We start from the raw sequence: 19134 nt of genomic DNA, 5'->3' as shown, positions 1-19134 counted from the left end.
TCATGCCGCGGGGATGCACTGCTGACTACAACTTCAGGAGAGAGCTCCAGAAAGTTAGGCCTGTAGAGCATTGAGTGCTGTTCCCACCACATACAGTTTTAGGTAGCTCATCTTGAGCCACACAGGGACCTCAACAAACATAGTTCGTTATTCCTCAGGTATGCTTGTTACAATTATATTGGTATACCAGAATGTCTCAGCAAAACCTTAACTTGTGGCCTAACCCATAGAGAAGGTATGTTTTTATGTACAGTTTCTGTACACATATAGCACATGGGTGTGTCACAGAACTTTCTGTTCCATTATGCTGGTCTAGCTGGCTGTTCGTGAGCCAGCACCACGCTGATACTGCCATGGTTTGTAGTGTATTGGATTGAGCAAGTCTTCCTTCTTTATTCTTCCTGTTTAAAAAAACTAACTTAATTATTTATTTATTGAGTTCCTCAAAAAAGAAATCCAGCTGGCATTTTGAGTGAGATTGCACTGAATTTTTAAGTTAATCATTGATTTAATTAGGTCTTTATAGAGTCATCCAAGATAGGTCATCCTATATTAGGTCATCCAGTCCAAAAGCATGGAATGTGCTCTATTTATTCAGATCATTTTCTGTTTCCTTTATTAGAATTTCTAAAATCTGTATGGAAGTTTTGTGTATTCTTGGCTAATACCTAGATGTTTTGTAGTTCTTGTTGCTATTGTGAATGGTATCTTTTTAGTAATATTTTCTAGTAGCTATTGTGAGCAAGGAGAGATGCCGCTGCTTTGTGCAGGTTAATTTTATATCTGGGAGACTTAACTGAACCTTACTAGTTCTGATTTGTTTGTATCTTTGTTTTTTTCTAAGGTGACACTCTGCTTTGCTACAGGAAGAAACACACATGCACCACCACCCCACCCCACCCCCGCCTTTAATTTCTGTGGCAGGTAGTGGTGATAATTTTCGAAGGGGATGACTCACTGGGGAGGAGTGGAAAATGTTTCCTTCTTCCCCCACTATAGGAGGGCTGGGTCCTCTGTGACTCTGACAGCTTCGGAGTCTTACCCTCCACTACTGTGGTGGGAGAAAAGATTACTAAAAGTTCTCTGATAACAGGAAAGAGGAGGGAATGTCACCCAAAAGAGAGAGGGAGGGATTTAGAAAGAAGGGAGAAGCCAAAGGAAAGGGAAAGACTCTTTTGAGGGGCATTTTGACAGGATCGGCGATCTGTCTGGGGCCTGGGAAATAGCAGAATCAGTAAATGGTAAAAGAATCTCTGGTTCCAGAAGAGTAGCTGGACCAGAGACCCACCATCCCACGGTTTCACCAAAAAGCCGTGGGAGGTGTTGGTCACCTAATGTAGGGGTGAGGAAGTACCTCCAATCACCACCCGCCTACCTCCAGCCATGCTAACCCCAGTAAAGGCCCTGCCCCATGATTGCTGCCCCCTTGCAGCCAAGCCACAGGGCCCGACAGCCCCAAGCCAGAGGGCCTGGGATTTTCCCAAGTCTCATCTCCCTACATCCCCACAGCTCCCACAAGTCAGAGCTGGATCTATAAGGCGCAGCCAAGTTGAGGACCCTACAATGGATACTGAAGAGAAGTTGACTGAGGGAAGTCCAGGAGTCGAGAATGTTTTAACTGGGCAGCTTGTCTGCCTTGTTTAACGAGTAACCATACTGAACGTTAAGGGTTCTTTGATTTGGAAACATCTCTGCACGCTTGAGAGACGGTGCAATGGGGCTGCCTCCTGCCCTGCACAGTATCTAATGGGGCTGCTGGAGGCAGAGTGGAGAGGCCTTGGTTAACAGCTGTGATTGGTGACCTTGATTTTAGTCACCGGCTGAGTGACTTTAAAGCAGGAAGTGAGGAGGCCATTCCCTCCCTGTCCCTCCTTCAAGGGCTCGCCCAGGACTGAATAATGAGTGCATTAAATGCAGCTCTTCTCTGCCCACCTGTGCTCCCCCTTTTGCCCCTTTACTTTCACGAATTCTGACCCCTGGTACCCAAAGCCCTGAGTGTATGAATACTCCCCTCAGAGAATCTGCTTCTTTTAACAGATTGGGAGGAGCAGAGCCATCCGGGCAGGTCTGTTCATGCGGGAAGCAGACAGATGCCTTCAAATCCCACTCAGATGCCAGACCCCTTAGGGTCTCAGTGGGGAGACAGGCCTGGCTCTGCTTGGAAGCAAGTCATAAAGAAGGCAGGCTTGCTTTGTCGACGTATCACCTCAAAACAGAGGAAGCTATTCTGGAGCAAAGAAGCCAGAGAGAGTTGTCAATGGAAAGAGGGGTGGAGAGAAGCCTGGTGGAGTGACAAATGCCTGGGCCTGTGAAGTGCTTCCACGCACTGAAGAGCCAGGCCCGGCTGGAGCCAGGGCATCCCCGAAAGCCCGGGTGAGGCCGTCCTGGGGTGTGCTCCTCGTTTCCTGTTGCAGCCCATCTCCACACACGAGCGAGCGGCTGCGGAACAACGGCTTGCAGTGACTCAGCTTTATAAATAGGACATTCGTAGCGAAGAGTATAGGAAATTCCCAGAGTCTGCTGCCTGGCCTTATTTTGGGTGTGCAGTTCACACAAGTGAAGTCCCAGCCTCCCTCCCCACAGCCTCCTCGGGGGCTTGATTGCAGGCGCATCTCCTCTGCTTTGTGACCTTGTGACCGGAAATGTCCCGGGGGAGGGCTGAGAGGCACAGGGGATGGAGGTGTCCACCTGGGACCTTGTTCAGACGCCGTGGGAGAGAGGAGCGAACACTGGCCTCAGGGTCCCCGCGCCCAGCCCACAGATCTCCTCGTCTGCCTTGTCTCACTGACTCTCACTTACTCCCCCGAGGAAGGTGTGTCATTATTCCTATTTGGTAGATAAAGAAACTGGAATCCAAACCCACATCTGACTAATCCTGGATCTCAAGGCTGAACCGCAGACCCAGCCTCTCCTAAGCATAGAATAAGAAGGCAGAAGGATGATAGGGATGATAGTAAAGGAGAGCCTTCTGTTTTCAGAAGACAAGGATGGGAGAAGGGTGCCAGTACCCTGACCTTCTGGTGATACTGCTTTTTTCCTTCTTTCCCTCAGTGACATCTTCCTTGGTAGGGGGCTGTTTGTGGAAGCTCAAAGACTTGAGCTTTGAGTGGTTCAATGGCCCCTGCTGTAGCTGGGTTTAAAGAATCTGAGAGGGTGTCTACACAGAGGCAGGAGGTTCTGCAACAGAGAGGGTGGGGGAGAAGTCAGGGCATTGCAGGTTTAGGACCTGAATGCTATTCAAATATTTGCCCAACAACTCCCAGTGCTTTGGAATAAGTGGCAGGAGCGGCCCTGCTGAGTCACTGGATGCTGAGGCATTAAACAGAAATGTGATAGCACGCCTCTAATGACTTCCAACCTCTCCTTCCTTGTAATGAGCCAACGTCTCCCTCACCAAGGGGCCTCCTTACAAGGAGAGGCCTCTGCTTCTAGGCTGCCAGACAAGGTGGCACCTTCCACCTTTCTGGTATGGAGTTGGCACGCCCATGACTTCATCAGGTGGCTGGGACTGCCAACACTGTTCCGAGCTCCAGAACTATATTTCCGATAATCTATGAAGTTTTTCCTCTTAGATGCCCCCAAGTCTTCCGATTTCAAGTTCATAATAGAACACTCCAGACTTTTCTTCCTGTATTCTCCCTTTTAGTTAATGGCCTCACTTTCACCTAGTCACTGTAGTTAGCAAATGCTGAATCATCTTTATTTCCTTGGCTCCACTCCTCCTCCTGCTTTCCCTGTGTAACTGATCCTCACGGCCTTCATGAGGGCCCCCAGTTTCCCCCACCACCTGGAGTACAAGCAGGTACTGGGTCCTGGCCACCCTGCCCTTTTCTGACCAGGGTGTGTGCTTGACCCAAGCCAAGCCCATCAAAGCCCTTTCCCAGGATTTTTCAAGTGGCAGCAGGAAGTTGGACCACCCCATCCCTTTCCTTTCTGGTTACCAGCTGGGAGGCCTGTGGTCATGTGCTCTGCTGCCTGGAAAAAGTCCATCCACAGCAGGATGGGAGACCATGCTGATGAATGATGGCAAGAGAACTCCTGAACAGATGGAGTTCCTTATTCAGCCTCCCCGAGTCCGCACTGTGGCCTCTCTCCAACTCACCCTCTGCAGGGTCACCAGGATTCTCTACTGTTGTTTCCAACCTGTTGTCTTAAAAAAAAAAAAAAAAAATCTAACTACAGGGAAGTTTACAGAATTATTCAATGAACACCCATACATTCATCCATATATAAATTCCAGTTTACCAACTGTTAGCAAGTTAGCCACATTGGTGCTCTCTCTGTATGCATGTACACATTCTCTTCCTGAACCACTTGAAAATAAATCATTGATATCATGATACTTTTCTCTTTTTAAAAATATTTTATTTACTTGAGAGAGAGAAAGAGAACAAGTGGGAGGAGGGGCAGAAGCAGGAGGAGACGCAGACTCCCCACTGATCAGGGAGCCTGACACAGGGCTTGATCCCAGGACCCTGAGATCATGACCTGAGCTGAAGGCAGGTGCTTAACTGGCTGAACCCTCAGACACCCCAGAACTGTATTTTCTCACAGCTCTGGAAGCTCGTATTCTAATATCAAGGGGCTGGCCAATTCAATTCCTGGAGAGATTCCTGGCAAAGCCTCTCTTCCTGGAATGCAGATGGCTGCCTTCTTGTGTACAAACACACACACACACACACACACACCCTACACACATATTCACAGAGAAAGGGAGAGAGAAAGAGATAACTCTCTGGTGTCTCTTCTTCTAAGGGCACTAATCTCATTGGACCAAGGTCTCAACCCCATCACCTCATCTTACCCTACTTACCTCCCAGAGACCCCCATCCCTAATACCATCACACTGGGGATTAGAGCTTCAACATATGAATTGGGGGGGGGGGGAGGACACAAATGTTCAATCCATAACACTAACCATCCTGGCATTGATTCATACAGTAGAGGGGCTTCTGGAATCCCACTTCTACATTAGGGCCAGTGACCTCCTAATTGCCCATTCTGTGCCCCTGAGGTGCTCAGTGCAGACTTTTTGGATAAATGCATACTGGATTCTGGCATGGCTCCACACATTTCCACCAACAATCTTGAACTCAATTGGAGCTAGAGTCAGATTTTTCAGTATATAAAAATCAGGAAAAATGCCAAGCAGCAATTCTCTACTATTGTTTTTTTTTTTTTTTTTTAAGATTTTTATTTATTTATTCATGAGAGACACACAGAGAGAGGCAGAGACACAGGCAGGCTTCCCACAAGGAGCCCGATGTGGGACTCGATCAGGATCCCAGAATCACACCCTGAGCCACCCAGGCACCCCAATTCTCTACTATTTTTAAATAAAGGACTTTTCTCAAGTCTTTCCGGTTCCCATCCTACCCCACAGAGAAGAGGAAATGACTCTGAGCAGAAACAAAGACTGGGGAGTGAGGGAGAGTCATTCTTTTTTCTAGAGATAAATTACTACCAGGACCTTCCCCATATTGACTATAAGGAATTAGGGAGGGAAAGGCAACAGCAAGTGTGAGTCTGGAAAGGGAACCGAAGGTCACCAGCCAACGGGCTCAGAGCCACACACATCTTCTCACTTACCTTGTCTTCCACGATGTCCCTCTGTGCCAAGGAGACAAGTTTTTAGGTTTAAAGGCATGGATCTAATACATTAAAACATGTGCAAGCCCTCGGAACCAAGCAGGTCCCCTTTCTGCTATCTGGCTTAGAGAAATCTTCATACACATGCAGGGATGCATTGCTCACAACAGCAAAAAGCCAATTTAAATAGTCTTGTTGTCTAGGCACAAGGAAACAGCTAAATAAGGAGTGCCACTGCTAAGCACATTGGGAAAGTATTTAACAATTTAAAAATGATGAATGGGTCTATGTGAACTGATGTGGAAAGACCCCCACAGACTTATTGAGAGGAAATTCATGAGTTGAAAATAATACCTATAGGATTTGTGTATAAACACCCCCAAATACTTTAGTTTTCCTTTTAAAACTTCCTGAAAATGTTATCATCTTAAACATACGGGACAGTTTGGAGAATAAAATAACAAACGTTTACTTGTAGACCCACTATGTAGTTGTTTTTTTTTTTTTTTTTTGCCACATTTGCTTTAAATAAGAACCATGTTCACCACACTGCATCTAGATAAATATATGTTGAGCATATACTATTTGCCAGACATTGTACTAAATATGGTGCTAGGTGATATTGGTGTCATTGTGAACAAGACAGACAAGCAATCTGCCCTCATGGAGTTTAACTTCCTGGGTCAACAGAAAACAAGCAGTGGAGCAAATATATTATTATGGATCATGATGAGTGACATGAAGGAAAAGCAGGGATAAGGTGTGACCTACCTCGAGTAGGAGGAGCAGGGCTGAGGGATCTGAGGAGGTGAGCTGTGAGCTGACACCTGAAGGATGAGAAAGAACCAACCATGGGAAGAACAAACTGGGCAGAGGCCCAGAGAATCTCAGAATCAGGGATGGCTGTATAATTGGCTCCAGCCAGTACAAAGGAAAATGCAGGCCTCCAGCCAGTGGTGGGAAAGTCAATATCCCCCTCCCAGGGCCTTAATGCTTTAACCTACAGCAGATGGGGGAATCCCCAAAGGATTGCAGCCTCTGTCCTAGGACATGCATGATACCTGCCTGGATCTAGATTAGGTGAGAGATTAGATGTGCCATGGGACTGTCAGCCCCAGTGGAGATGGTTGCTGCTGTGCCCTGTCCTGAGGTGTCACATCAGGTACCCGACTCTGACCCTCCCTACTACCCTGCCCAGCCTGTTACCAGGGCTGAAGGATGACAGCAGAATGTGGGCCTCCCCCTGGCAATGTGCCTGGCAGAGGGTGGCAGTGGTCATAGGGAGGACATGGAGAGAAAAGGTAAAGGTAGGCCAGGAGGACCTGGGGCCCCAGGCAGCAGAAGGTGGTAGGAAACACAATGACAGATGAGTTGAGACTCTAAGCCTAGTGCAAATGGCCTGCTCCATTGACCCATCAGGCTTCACTTGCAAAACAAAAATTCAAAGATAATTATTAAGAAATTCAAGATGGCAGCCTGGTTGGCTCAGTTGGTTAAGCGTCTGCCTTTGGCTCAGGTCATGATCTCAGGATACTGGGATTGAGCCTCACGTCAGGCTCCCTGCTTCTCCCCCTCCCTCTGTACCCCACCCAACCCTGGCTGGTGCTCTCTCTCTCTCTCTCTCTCTCAAATAAATAAGATCTTTAAAAAAGAAAATTCAAGATGGTGACCACAGGGTATTAAAATCCAACTATAACCCTCCTACCCCCACTTCTGAGTGTAAGGCCCAAAGGGGCTGCACTTGTCTCAGGCCTATGAAGCTGACCCTGTTCAGAACTGAGAGGAGGCCAGCATCATGACTGATCACAGTGAGTAGTGGGAAGCAGAGGAGGGGCACAGGCCAGATAATGCCAGAGGATCTGTGCGTCCCTGCAAAGATTTTATTCTTTGCATTTTATTCTTCATCCAGTCAGAGACTACCAAAGGGTTTCAAGCAGATGAGTAACATTTTAGGTCTCACTGGCTACAGCGTGGAGAGTAGATTGGGCTGTGAAGGAGTGAAAATGTGGCTGACCAGTGCCGGTGGGAGGTGATAGTGACTTCAAGTCTAGTAGAGGTCCTGGGAGAGAAGCAGATGGATGAGAGACGTTTTAGGAGCATAGGGTAAAAGAAATGGTTGATAAAGAGATCAAGGAAGGAAGAGCCCAGGGAGTGGGAAGGTTCAACTGGGCAGAGGTTGAAGTCAGAGAGTAGGAAGATGTGTACAGCAGAGTGGAGGCAAGATGAAGAGCAAGAGCCCATGCAGGGTCCATCACAGACCCGCCTAAAGCCCAAGGTCTGGGAACCCCAGCTTTGCAAATGGCATCTGATTGCATGGATCTGTGTCTGGATAAGCCAGGTTGAGTGAGCTGAGCTCCTCTCCACATCCTAGGGAGTTGTACCTTACCTGCCCAGTCTCTCCTCCAGATGCTAGCCTAGAGGGCTCCGCTTGTCACCTTGCAGGACTGCTTAGGAAGGCTGACGGTGCCTGTCCTTCCCTGCCATGCCCGCCTGCATGGCTTGGCCTCTTAAAACACACATATGAGAATGGGAACTCAGGCCAGAGCATAGGAGGACCCAGGGATGAAGAGGAGAAAGAACAGTGGTTTTACCTGTGAAATCAACCTGAACCTTAGTTATCTTGAATGCAAAGAGTGACCTTCCTGCCTGGCTGTCCTCCTAAGCAAAGGACTACAGCTGGGATTCTATTTTCATTCAAATACCAATGTCAAAGAGACCTCATGGTTTCCTTTTTGTAAACCAGTAAGAAACATCCAACAAGGGAAGGAGCACAAAGGAGGAGAGGTAGGCAGGAGGATTAGGCAGGAGGAGGGAAAGGGAGGGGTTTGCCGAGCTGAGGGTGATGTGAGAGCAGCTTGCCTGCCATCCAGGCTTCTGGTCAGCCCTCGGCTTTGGAGAAGCGGCCACGGGAAGCCGTGAGTCAGGAGAGCATTCTTGCAGGCTTTGCTAATGCTGATGCACATGCAGAACGGGAGGAAACGCGGTCCTGGTTTGACCTAACCATCAAGCCCTCTCTCGTCGTTATTAAAAGCCATCATTAAAAAAAAAAAAAAAAGCCATCATTTTCTCCCTCCCTGGTGGCAAGGTTAGTGGAAAGAAATTCAACTAAAAGTAATGTCTCAGACCTATTAATTTCGAATGGCCAAAAAGAAAATGAGTCTGCAGAAAAAAAAAAAAAAAAAACCTCCTTTTATTTCCTGTTAATTGAGCCAAAGAAAACTCTCCTTCAAATTACTGAGCTATTCTCATTGTTCTGTGTTTGTATAGAGCTCTGTACGGCTCCGGGGCTGTGCTCAAAAGCTCTCAGGACAGTCCTGTCTTGGGGACAAGCAGCCTGGGGGATCTAGTTTTTCTCAGTGTGTCTGCAGGAAGTTAATAAGAACTCGAAGGAAAACATACTTTGGGAAACAATGGCATTCAAAGAAGTAAAATGCGTCTCTTTACTATGCAGAGCCTTCAGCGTACTAATGAACAATGTCAATCTTTAAGAGGCGTGCGGAAAATCCTGTGGGTTTCCTCCTCAATACCATTCTCTGCTCCACTTTTTTGCTCAGATAACCTGGATATATTAAGATTTTATTTATTCATGAGACACACAGAGAGAGAGAGAGAGAGAGAGAGAGAGAGAGGCAGAGACACAGGCAGAGGGAGAAGCAGGCTCCACTTAGGGAGCCCAACATGGGACTCGATCCTGGGTCTCCAGGGCTGAAGGTGGCGCTAAACCTCTGAGCCACCCGGGCTGCCTGATAACTTGGATTTTATTTGATTACATACCTGTGTTTCGTGGGCTCCTCCCTGTGCCGGGAGGCATGGTGGTTAATCTGACCCACCACCCTTGACAGTGATCACTCGAGGTGTGGGCATGAGATGCAGCCCTGCCCATGGGATGTAAGGCAAATCAGACTTGGGAATTTCTAGGAAGGTTTTCCTCACTTTTGAAACAAAGACAATACGGGCACTTGCCTCTTCCTGTCTTTGGACACCATTGTGCACACACAGGAGCTTGGAACTGCTGCAGTCATATTGGATGCGTGAAAAGCTGAGAACACCTCAGAGAAGCTGGTCTCAATCCCTGATGCTGTTAAACTGTGGGATTAACCCTTGGGTCTCTTTCTTCATTGTTGAGGCCACGGGCTGTTCTGTGTTGTTCAGCTAAAGCATCTTGAAACCGAAAGGGACACAAAATGCAAACAGTCCCAAATTCACTTGACTGCAGAAGCTCCTTCCTGACTGGCATCCTACTGAGAACCCTTTGGGAAAAGCCAAAGCGTGAGTGATATGGAGTTGGAAATTGGAAACTCCAAGTTCTGTTTTAGGTTCTAAAACTCACATGCGCTCCTGGGCCTCATTTCTAACTTTGTTAGAAGAGTGTGTAAACTAAAATAACATAAGTGCTTGATGCTATGCATGGCACATAGTAGATGCGTTATAAATCATTGTTGCTAACAAAATGGGGGCCTGGGGGGGAGAGGAGAGAATAGACCAGTTTCAAATCTCATCTCTGCCTAAGTGTTTTTTTTTTTTTTTTTTTTTTTTTTTAAGATTTTATTTCTTCATTTGGAGAGAGAGTTGGAGTAGAGGGAGGGAAAGAGGCAGAGGGAGACAGAGAATCTCAAGCAGATGCCATGGCTGAGCACAGAGGGGAGGGGCCTTAATCTCTCTACTTCAGGATCATGACCTATACCAAAATCAAGAGTCAGACACTTAACCAACTGAGCTACCCAGGCGCCCCACTGCCTAAGAATTCTAACCATTCCAAAAGTAAAACCTGTGTTCTCTGGCCCTGTATCAGTTTATAGCATCCTCTAGCTCTCCACTCGGCTGGTAAGAGATAAAGACACCAGAGATGTCCTATGTGAGCACCCTGAATCAAGGGCCCATAGTCCCTTTCTCTTCTGCTGAAGCAAGCCTGGGGTTCTGCTGGGTTGGGCTCCCTGGATGGCCAGTGTCCCTCTGCCTATGCTAATGGCTCCAGGATGCTCCTCAGTGAGAATTCCACATGTACCCGAGGCCTGGCCTGCCCCAGGACAATCTCCAGTCTAGACACTCTTGTGGATGCCAAGGGATTGAGTTCCTCCTCACCCAGCGCTCTGGCTGGGACTCCGCAGCAGCTGGCAGACAGCTGACCAAGGGCTTTGCGCTCTCTCTAGCTCTCGCTCTCTCTCTCAATCTCTCTTGTCCACTGAGACCTTTTATTTGTATGTATTACCCTAGAAAAATAATCCCAGGATTTTTCCTTCTGTGTGTTTTAATCCATAATGCCAGCTGAGATCATCAGTATAATAAAACCAAACTAAAGGGACAGGAGCAGATTGTCCTACCATCCTTCTAGATCTTTGAGTTGCACATCACAACTGGAGCTCCACACTTGCTTCACCTCCTGTGAGGCTCACAAATATTTTCCCAGCTGTTACCAACAAGGATTTCAAATTCATCAATGTAATCATGCTTCATCACCATGGTTAGAAACTGGACCATGACTATGAAACATGACCTAAAAAGAACCTAGTGTTTGCCTTTCTTTTGGTTGGTGTTGGTGCCCTTGAGAGCATCTGCTTGGACGTGCATGAGCACCATTAGGGTGGCATGGAAAGACAGGGGCTTTGCTAGGTTTTATTTGGTCTGATGAACAGCACAGAGAGCAAGTGGCTGTGAATGTGAATGTGTGTGTGTGAGCACATGTGTGTTCGTGCATGTGCACATCACACCCAGGCATAGTTGTGACTCAGTAGAAATACCTTATGGAAGGAGTGAGGTAGACTAGGCAAGTTTTACTATTCGTTCTTTATAGGCCAAGAATTCGAGGTTCAAAGAGGCAAAAGGTGACATTAGCACAGCCCAAGTTGATATTAGCAATTAGTGGCACAGCCACTTGTGAGAACTAGCCTCTGGCTCCCAGGCCATTGCTCTTCCTACCTTGTGAAGGACACATTGGATATTCAGCAGTGAACTGGACACTCGCTGTTTGAGGACTTGGGGAGGTGGGGGCAAGAATAGAAAGAGGCATTTCTGCTGCAGCCCAGGGCTGGGTTACAGGAGCCCTAAATTGTGAAAGGTTATAAGTGAAGTAGTCGTGCTGCCCAGTATTAGTTTGGAAGAACACTTGGTGGGTATGTGTCAGATTTCCTGGAAGATGTGGTTTTTGAGCTGAATTATAAAGTTGTGCTTCCTATTCTCTGACATGTATAGGAATCCCCTGGGTTCTGATTCTGTAGAGCTGGAGTGATGCCTGTGATTCTGCTTTTTTCTTTCTTTCTTTCTTTCTTTCTTTCTTTCTTTCTTTCTTTCTTTCTTTCTTTCTTCTTTCTTTCTTTCTTTCCTTTTTTAAGATTTTATTTATTCTTCAGAGACAGAGAGAGAGAGAGAGAGAGGCAGAGACACAGGCAGAGGGAGGAGCAGGCTCCATGCAGGGAGTCCGACGTGGGACTTGATTCTATCAGGCCCTGGACTGAAGGCAGGCGCTAAACCACTGAGCCACCCAGGCATCCCATCTTTCTTTCTTTTTTAAAAGATTTTTAAAAATCTATTCATGAGAGACCTAGGCAGAGGGAGAAGCAGGCTCCATCCCAGGACCCTGGGATCATGACCTGAGCCAAAAGCAGACATTCAACCACTGAGCCACCCAGGTGCCCAGATTCTGCTCCCAGGTGACGCAGATGCTTTAAGTAGCAAAGTTACGAAAGAGGAGTAAGAATTACCCCCCCGTTGAAAGAGGTTTTCAGAGAGGATATTCTTGGCAGTAGCAAGCAAAGGTCAAAGATGAAAAGTACCATGGAGATCAGGGTGTGTGGGGTGAGGCGGATGAGGGTGGAGAGGCGAGGAGGACCTCTCCTAAGAGGGCAAGGGACACGTGAGAAAGGTCTGGTAAATGAATGACAGTTTATATTCCGTCCATGGCTTTCAGTGTTTCTCAGGTTGGACCCGTTTCAGCTCTATCAGAATCCTTTGGGCCCCACCCAGCATATCCTAGATTAATTGGTTCTGGAGAAGGCCTAGGGAATCTGCAAAGTTAAGAAGTTCTCAGGGTGATTCAGACACAAACTGGTTTGACAACCTGTGTTGGGCAATTTGTGGGTTTCACACAAGGGAGAGACAAGATCAGATTTGCATTTCACACAGATTCCCTGGGAACTGGGAAGGCCAAGCTAGGAGCTGGGCCCCCGAGGAAGGGGCTGATGTGGTTGTGCAGGCCAGAGAAGCTGAGCACTTGGGTCAGGATCCTGGCAATAGAAATGAAGAGAGAGAACTCAAGAAATATTCATTGATGACTCACTGGTGAGTTTCTGGTAGACTCCCAGCAAGAGAAACGAGGAGTTTGATTTTAAGTCTCCCAAGTTTGAGGGACATTGGATAAGGAAGTCCAGTGGGCAACCAGATTTGAGAGTCTGAAGCTCACTGCAAGGCCAGACCTAAGTATAGATTTGAAACTCAGCAGCTTATGATGTATTAACCATTAAAAGTCACCATAATTTCATATTGGCAAGTATTAGGCTTTTCAGATTTTCCCAGAGACTCTGTCTGCAGGCGGAAAAGGCATTTGGGTACTAATTCTCCAGTATGCTGATTAGCAATGATGTTCATACTTTACGCAGAGACCCTTCCTGGAGAATCTTGAGCAGAAAGGAAAGAAAGTTCTATGCCTTGGAGGCCTTATGGTCTTTTAAGTAATGAATTTTGCTGCTCACAATCAGTCTGGGAGGCGGGAGGAACTTGATGAGGGGATCTAGCAAATCCTCGTTCTGTGGTGACTGGACCCTGTCACGTACGTTTGCAGGCTCAAAGGGTAAATCATAGTAAACATGATAGCATCTTAAATTTCTCGCTTTCTCCGCTTACCAAGCCGGGCGCTAGGTCCTAGTCCTCAAGGAACCCACAGTCAGTTGGAGGAGACAAGCAGTTGGACATCTGTGGTGCTGTTGGGTGCATGTACATAAAACTGGGGTTCCGGGATCCCTGGGTGGCGCAGCGGTTTGGCGCCTGCCTTTGGCCCAGGGCGCGATCCTGGAGACCCAGGATCGAATCCCACGTCGGGCTCCCGGTGCATGGAGCCTGCTTCTCCCTCTGCCTGTGTCTCTGCCTCTCTCTCTCTCTCTCTCTCTCTGTGACTATCATAAATAAATAAATAAAATTAAAAAAAAAACTGGGGTTCCGGGAAGGGCTCTGTGGAAGAGATGATCCACCTGTTACATCTAGGAGGAGGACTAGGAGTTGGTGGATGATGATGAATGGAGGTGGAGGAGGAACATTCTAGGAAGACAGTACGTGCCAGGCACAGGTTCACAAACTAGGAGGCTGTCGGGGAACACTGAATAATTAGGCTGGAGCACAGGGCACCTGCGGAACAGAGTTTTGTTCCGGGAGGTAAATTAATGCCCGGAGACCCAGCTGGTCTTTAACACAGGTTCACTGGGAGAATTCCACAGGCCAATAGCAGACGGGATAGTGTCTCTTAATAGGCCAATAAAACGATAACACACTCCCAACCAGTGGTGGGCTAAGCACGCTGCTGGGCCAAGCAAGCGGAGACGACGGGAAGAAGGTCCAAACTTCGCGGAGGTGCGCACCTTTCCCGCGGTCGCAGCTCGGGCGGCAGGAGCTCGGGCCAACCCACCGCGGCCCCCGGCGGCCCGCGCAGCGCTAAGAGTCCCCGTTGCCAGGGCACGTTGCTAGGCGACGCGGGCACGGTTCAGAGAGGATCTGCTTTTCGGGAGTTGCTGCACCGGTTTTTACCCGTGACGGTAAAAGAAGCACTTTTACCGGCAGGAGCTAGTTGCCCCAAGGCCTTCAGAGAGCTACTTAAATGAGCAAAGTCTCCACGGCCAGACTGAACGCTCAGATCGCGCTCGCAAGCTCTGGGTATTTATAGCCCAGTGCCCCCCGCCCCCCGCCCCAGAAGCGGCTTCAGTGCGTGTGTATTGAGAAGCTGGGGGGGGGGGGGGGGCTGGGCTGCGATGCTGCAGAGAGGAGAGGATGACATCCTGTCACAGCTGACTTCACTCTTAATCAAAACAACTCTCCTCGTAAAAGACAATTTCATTTCATTTTTGTCATAAACAAGTGGATCGCAAATCAGATCAAACCAACAGACAGCAGACAGGGACTGGACAGGAGCCCGCGTGGGGAGGGGAGCAGGGCCTATCAAGAAGAATCACACTGGAGGCAAAGATAAGGAATTTTAAAACACTCCGGAAAACTCTAAGGAGCCTGGTGAAGGAGGGGCGTCGACTGCGATGGCTGGGTGCAGGGTGCATTGGTGAGGACCAGGCAGGAGGCTTTTCCAGGGATCACGCAGGCTTGAAGGGGACTTGAACCAAGAGGGAACAGGCTCGAGCCCCAAGCACTTTGCATGGCCCAACCCTCTAGCACGTCTCCTGAAGCAGGAAGAATGGCCAGACCAGGTAAGGTTCTGGGACTGAGGCACGCAGGTCTCAAGGGACCACCTAGCACCAACATCCCATTCAAGAATCACTTGGTTTATTGCACAACTTTATCACACAAGAAAGTTAGAAGGATTAATGAGCCACCCCAAAGAGGACCTGCGGAGGAGGCAAACAGCGAGGGCCTGGTGACACGCGTTGGCCTGGGCTGCGTTCAGGTCACCTTCTGTGCAGGCAACTCAGAACAGGTTCAGTCCAGGTGGTGCATTGGCCTGGAAGCCACTGCTTCTTTTAAGGGTCTGCTTAGTTGGGTCCAATGGTTATGCCTAATGGTCTTTGCCATATATCAGCATGGTCTTGGTCCCACTTGTCTTTCCACAGATGTTTCCAAACAAATGTTATTTAACTATCCCTCACACAGCTTATCTATAGGGGGCACACTCGAAATCCTACAATGGTCGTTAACAAGCAACTAATATGGGAGTTCACTTTGGCCCCTGTGACTCCATCTTGTCTTACTCTAAATTAGCTTATTCTCTGTCTTCTGTGACTAGGAACCACAGACAAAGTATCACACCATGACATCATTCTTCTCCCCACAGTCAGCTGCCAAACAAGCTACTATTTACCCTGCTGTGGACTCCCACAGGAGCCCCTCACTGGTCTTGCTGATTCCTGTTTGTACTTCACAGCTTGTTCCCCACAGGGCAGCCAGAGGACCTTTTAATAATGTAACTTGTATTATGTCCCTTCTCTGCTAAAGCCCTTCAGTGGCTTTCCACTGACTGCTCTTGGAATACAAGCCAATCTCCTCTCCCAGGTGCACCTGATCCAGCCATTCCCACTTACCTGACCTCATTTCCACTTGCACTCTCTATCCTTGTCTATACTCCTAACACATGGTCCTTTTGTGCTGGCTCCTCCTCCTGCCTGGGTCCTCACACAGCTGGCAATTGTTGCCTTTCAAGCCATAATTGAAACACCATTTTCTCAGACTTTCCCTGAGAATCCCCTCAATATACAGGAGCTACGCAGTGGTTCTCTAACAAATCACCCTGTTTCAAATCTCTTAGCAGCTCTTATTACTATGTGGTGTTTTCCTGTTTATTTGCATATATATCTGTTTTATTCCTCCTCTGTAGTCCATAGACTCAAAAAACAGTGGCTAACAATTCCTTCCCTCATTGTATGCACGTTATTCCACTCACCAAGAGGTGGGGTCTAATTCTTTGTCTATTGAATCTGGCCTTTTGATTTCTTATTACTTGCTTTGACTGACAGAATGTGGCAGAAAGAAATGCAGTATCAATTCTGGGCTTAACTTTTAGGAGAGTTGTCTGCTTCCGCTTTTTTTTTTTTTTTTTAAGATTTTATGTATTTATTCATGAGAGACACACAGAGAGAGAGAGAGAGAGAGAGAGAGAGAGAGAGATACATAGAGGGAGACTCTGGCTCCCTGAGAGGAGCCCCATGTGGGACTCGATCTCGGGACCCCGGGATCACGACCTGAACCAAAGGCAGATGCTCAACCACTGAGCCATCCAGGTGCCCTGTCTGCTTCCACTTTTACTCTTGGAAGCCAGCTGCCGTGTAATGAGTTTGACTACCCTGAGACCACCATGCCTCAAGGAAGCTTAAGCTTCCATGTGGAGGAGCACTGCAGTGACACACAGGTCATGATGCCTGAATGTAGATGAGTTAGTGAGCCTTGCTGACACTCATTGCAGCAGGAATTGTCTAACCAAACCCTGACCCAACTCCTGGCCAGAGAATTGTGAGACATAATAAATTTTATTGCTGGAAGTCACTAAGTCTTGGATATTTGTTATGCAGCACGAGGTAATTGAAACCCCCTCCCACTAGAGTGAAGCTTCTCAAGCTTTGCCTGGCAGTACCCATAGACCCAGTAGATACTTGCTGGGTATAAGAATTTGGGGATGATGGAGCTGACCACTGACCAGAAATCTCAATAAAGCAATGATGGCGATGTTTGACATTGTGAATGCAGGTTACCAAGGAACAGAAGTGAGAAAGTGGGATATCAGAGGTTTTTATTTGTTTGTTGTTTGTCCTAACAAGTTTAGGGATGTCGGAGTTTAACACTTCAGTTCTGAGTTGGAGAACATGCGGGATATGGATGTGGCTGAGGTGGGTAGAGGACAAAGATCACTGAAATTGAGAAAGTAAACAAACTTGAGGTAGGATACTGGCTGAGACACCCATAGGAAAATTAAACTTTCCCAGGATGATGACAGGACCAGCAGTGGGAAGAGGCACTGGAAGTTTCCACCTGAGAATTATGAGGGGCCCATGGGGGAAGGTGATGTCCTTGTAAAAATCTAGTTTCAACCAAGGCAAAAAGGATTCAGTGAGGAGTCTGCAGGGGTAGGATGGAGAGATGGTTGGCGGTGGAACGGAGATGGTAGGGTGACCCAAAGGAAGCAGTTGTCCAATAGGCTGCAGCAGGAAAGACAAGTGTAGGGGCATCAGAGAGCAATGCTGGGCTTTCTGAGAATCAAGCAGAGCACAGATGAGGCTCTCACTCTGGGCAGAAGAGAAGGATGGCTTGGATGAAATCATGAGGGAAGGTGACTGGCCTTCAGATTTTGGCCAGCCTGAAAATAAAATACAAAATTTTATTTTCCTGCCAACATATCCAAAGGATAGATCATGTTTGCTGTTGGCAATAGGGTCAGCAATCTGAGACCTTTGCTCAGGATTCCAAAAGAAATGTGAAAGGATGCAGGTGGGGCATGGTTAGGCCCAAGCTGGTACATATCCAGCAGGCCGCCTGGCCTGGCACAGCCCTTCTGAGCAGAAAGTGGAGGAAGTAGTGGGTTGAGTCCTGGGGGTGAGGGAGAGCAGAGCTTGCCTGGACTCGTGTTCCACAAACTTGGCTTTAGATGAAAGGTTAGCATGTCTAGTCAGCATGACCTGTACGGGACTGGTGCCCTTCCAGGCTGTGGAAAGGTAAACTGGCTTGAATTACATCTTCTCAAATCCTTTAAATAATAAACTACATTCTTTCATACTGTAAAAGTAAAGCATGTAATGTTTTTTCAAAGCAAAAAAGCCTTCAAATCCGTGCTCCTAACCCTGTCCCCCACTAGACACAAAACAATGAGCACGAATAAGAGATAAGTCCTTAACATATTATTAAATTCTCTTTGTAATAACACAGTTAAAGTCTCTCTGGACTGTTCTGTGTCTTGTCCTGATTCTCAAGTCAAATGGAACCAAGCAAAGGACAAGCGTTAGAAGGAAACAATGAATTCCTTCAAGCCCTGCTGGTCTATTCAAACTGAAAGGTATTTATTAAGCTCCAACCCTTTGGTTGGAGGTCTGTTTTGATTACAAGTGACTAAAATGCAAGGCCAGGTAGCTTAAGCTAAGGAAATGTATTGGTTTATACAGATTTTTTAAAAATGAAAAATCCAGAGAGTGGGCTCAACCAGCTACTTAAATGATGCTGGCAAGAATCTCTCCCCTACCTGCTCCATCTTCTCAGCTCTGATTTTCAGGATTAGCTTCATCTCAGGCAGAATTTCCCCAGTGGGTGACTCCCAGGGGGCTCTAGGCTTACTTCCTGCCAACTTGGTTTCACCAGCAAAAAGTACCTTTCTTCGGGCAGCAAAATTCTGAGGTATGGCTCTCATTGGTTCAGCTGGAGTCACATGCCCATACCTGAACCAATCGTGACCTGGGTGGTGTGATGCCCTCGTTCACCAGACCAGGATCACCCGCCCCTGGGGTCGCAGTGTTGGCATCAGTCCCGTGTAAGACACATGGAAAGGGAAAGGTGGTTTCCTCACATCTATAGATATGCAACCTCCGCAGCCACAGGGAACCCAGTACTTAGGACACTGTGCTTGATTTAGTGCTCTGCTGTCACATGTTTGAAATTCTTAATAGTTTTTGAAGTAGGATTCCCACAGACACTGTGACTAGGCATTTTCGTTTTTCACTGGATCTGACAAATTTTGCAGCTGATCTTGCTGCCACCCTGTTGTGTGTACTGCTGGGAAAGCTTCACAAAACAGAAAACACAGTTCTCTCAGAGATTAGGAAACAGAGCACATGAGGAAAAAAGCAGGAAGTCTGTGTTGGTTGAAATTTTAAGGAAATAATGGGAACTTAATTCATTCACTTAGTTATTTAAAACTTTATT

General features: G+C 47.5%; 1 protein-coding gene and 2 long non-coding RNA genes across 5 annotated transcripts in view; 2 read left to right on the top strand and 1 right to left on the bottom strand.

Annotated features, from left to right (window-relative positions):
• The window catches only part of VCPKMT (valosin containing protein lysine methyltransferase), a 44960-nt gene extending 40740 nt beyond the window's left edge, over positions 1 to 4220 (top strand). The window contains exons 8-9 of one of the 3 annotated variants that reach the window (XR_012036582.1): positions 845 to 924; positions 2038 to 4220. The gene's annotated coding sequence lies outside the window, so the exon portion shown is untranslated. Of the gene's footprint in view, positions 1 to 844 lie in introns of all 3 variants that reach the window. The other 2 variants (XR_012036583.1, XR_012036581.1) reach the window with 2 other exon arrangements.
• On the bottom strand, positions 134 to 18583 carry LOC140639937 (uncharacterized). Its single transcript, XR_012036592.1, has 3 exons — positions 18458 to 18583; positions 6361 to 6416; positions 134 to 4150 (listed from the first exon to the last, which is right to left on the bottom strand). It is a non-coding gene; the product is annotated as an uncharacterized lncRNA (long non-coding RNA).
• Positions 14084 to 19134, top strand: part of LOC140639934 (uncharacterized) — a 12353-nt gene continuing 7302 nt past the window's right edge. Inside the window, exon 1 of the long non-coding RNA XR_012036587.1 lies at positions 14084 to 14987. This is a non-coding gene — a long non-coding RNA (uncharacterized lncRNA). The remainder of the gene's footprint in view (positions 14988 to 19134) is intronic.

This window comes from Canis lupus, chromosome 9 (genome assembly GCF_048164855.1).
Source record: "Canis lupus baileyi chromosome 9, mCanLup2.hap1, whole genome shotgun sequence".
Classification (NCBI taxonomy): Eukaryota; Metazoa; Chordata; class Mammalia; order Carnivora; family Canidae; genus Canis; species Canis lupus.
The sequence above is the reverse complement of the archived record's forward strand: the minus strand, read 5'-3'. Positions and strand labels throughout refer to the sequence as shown.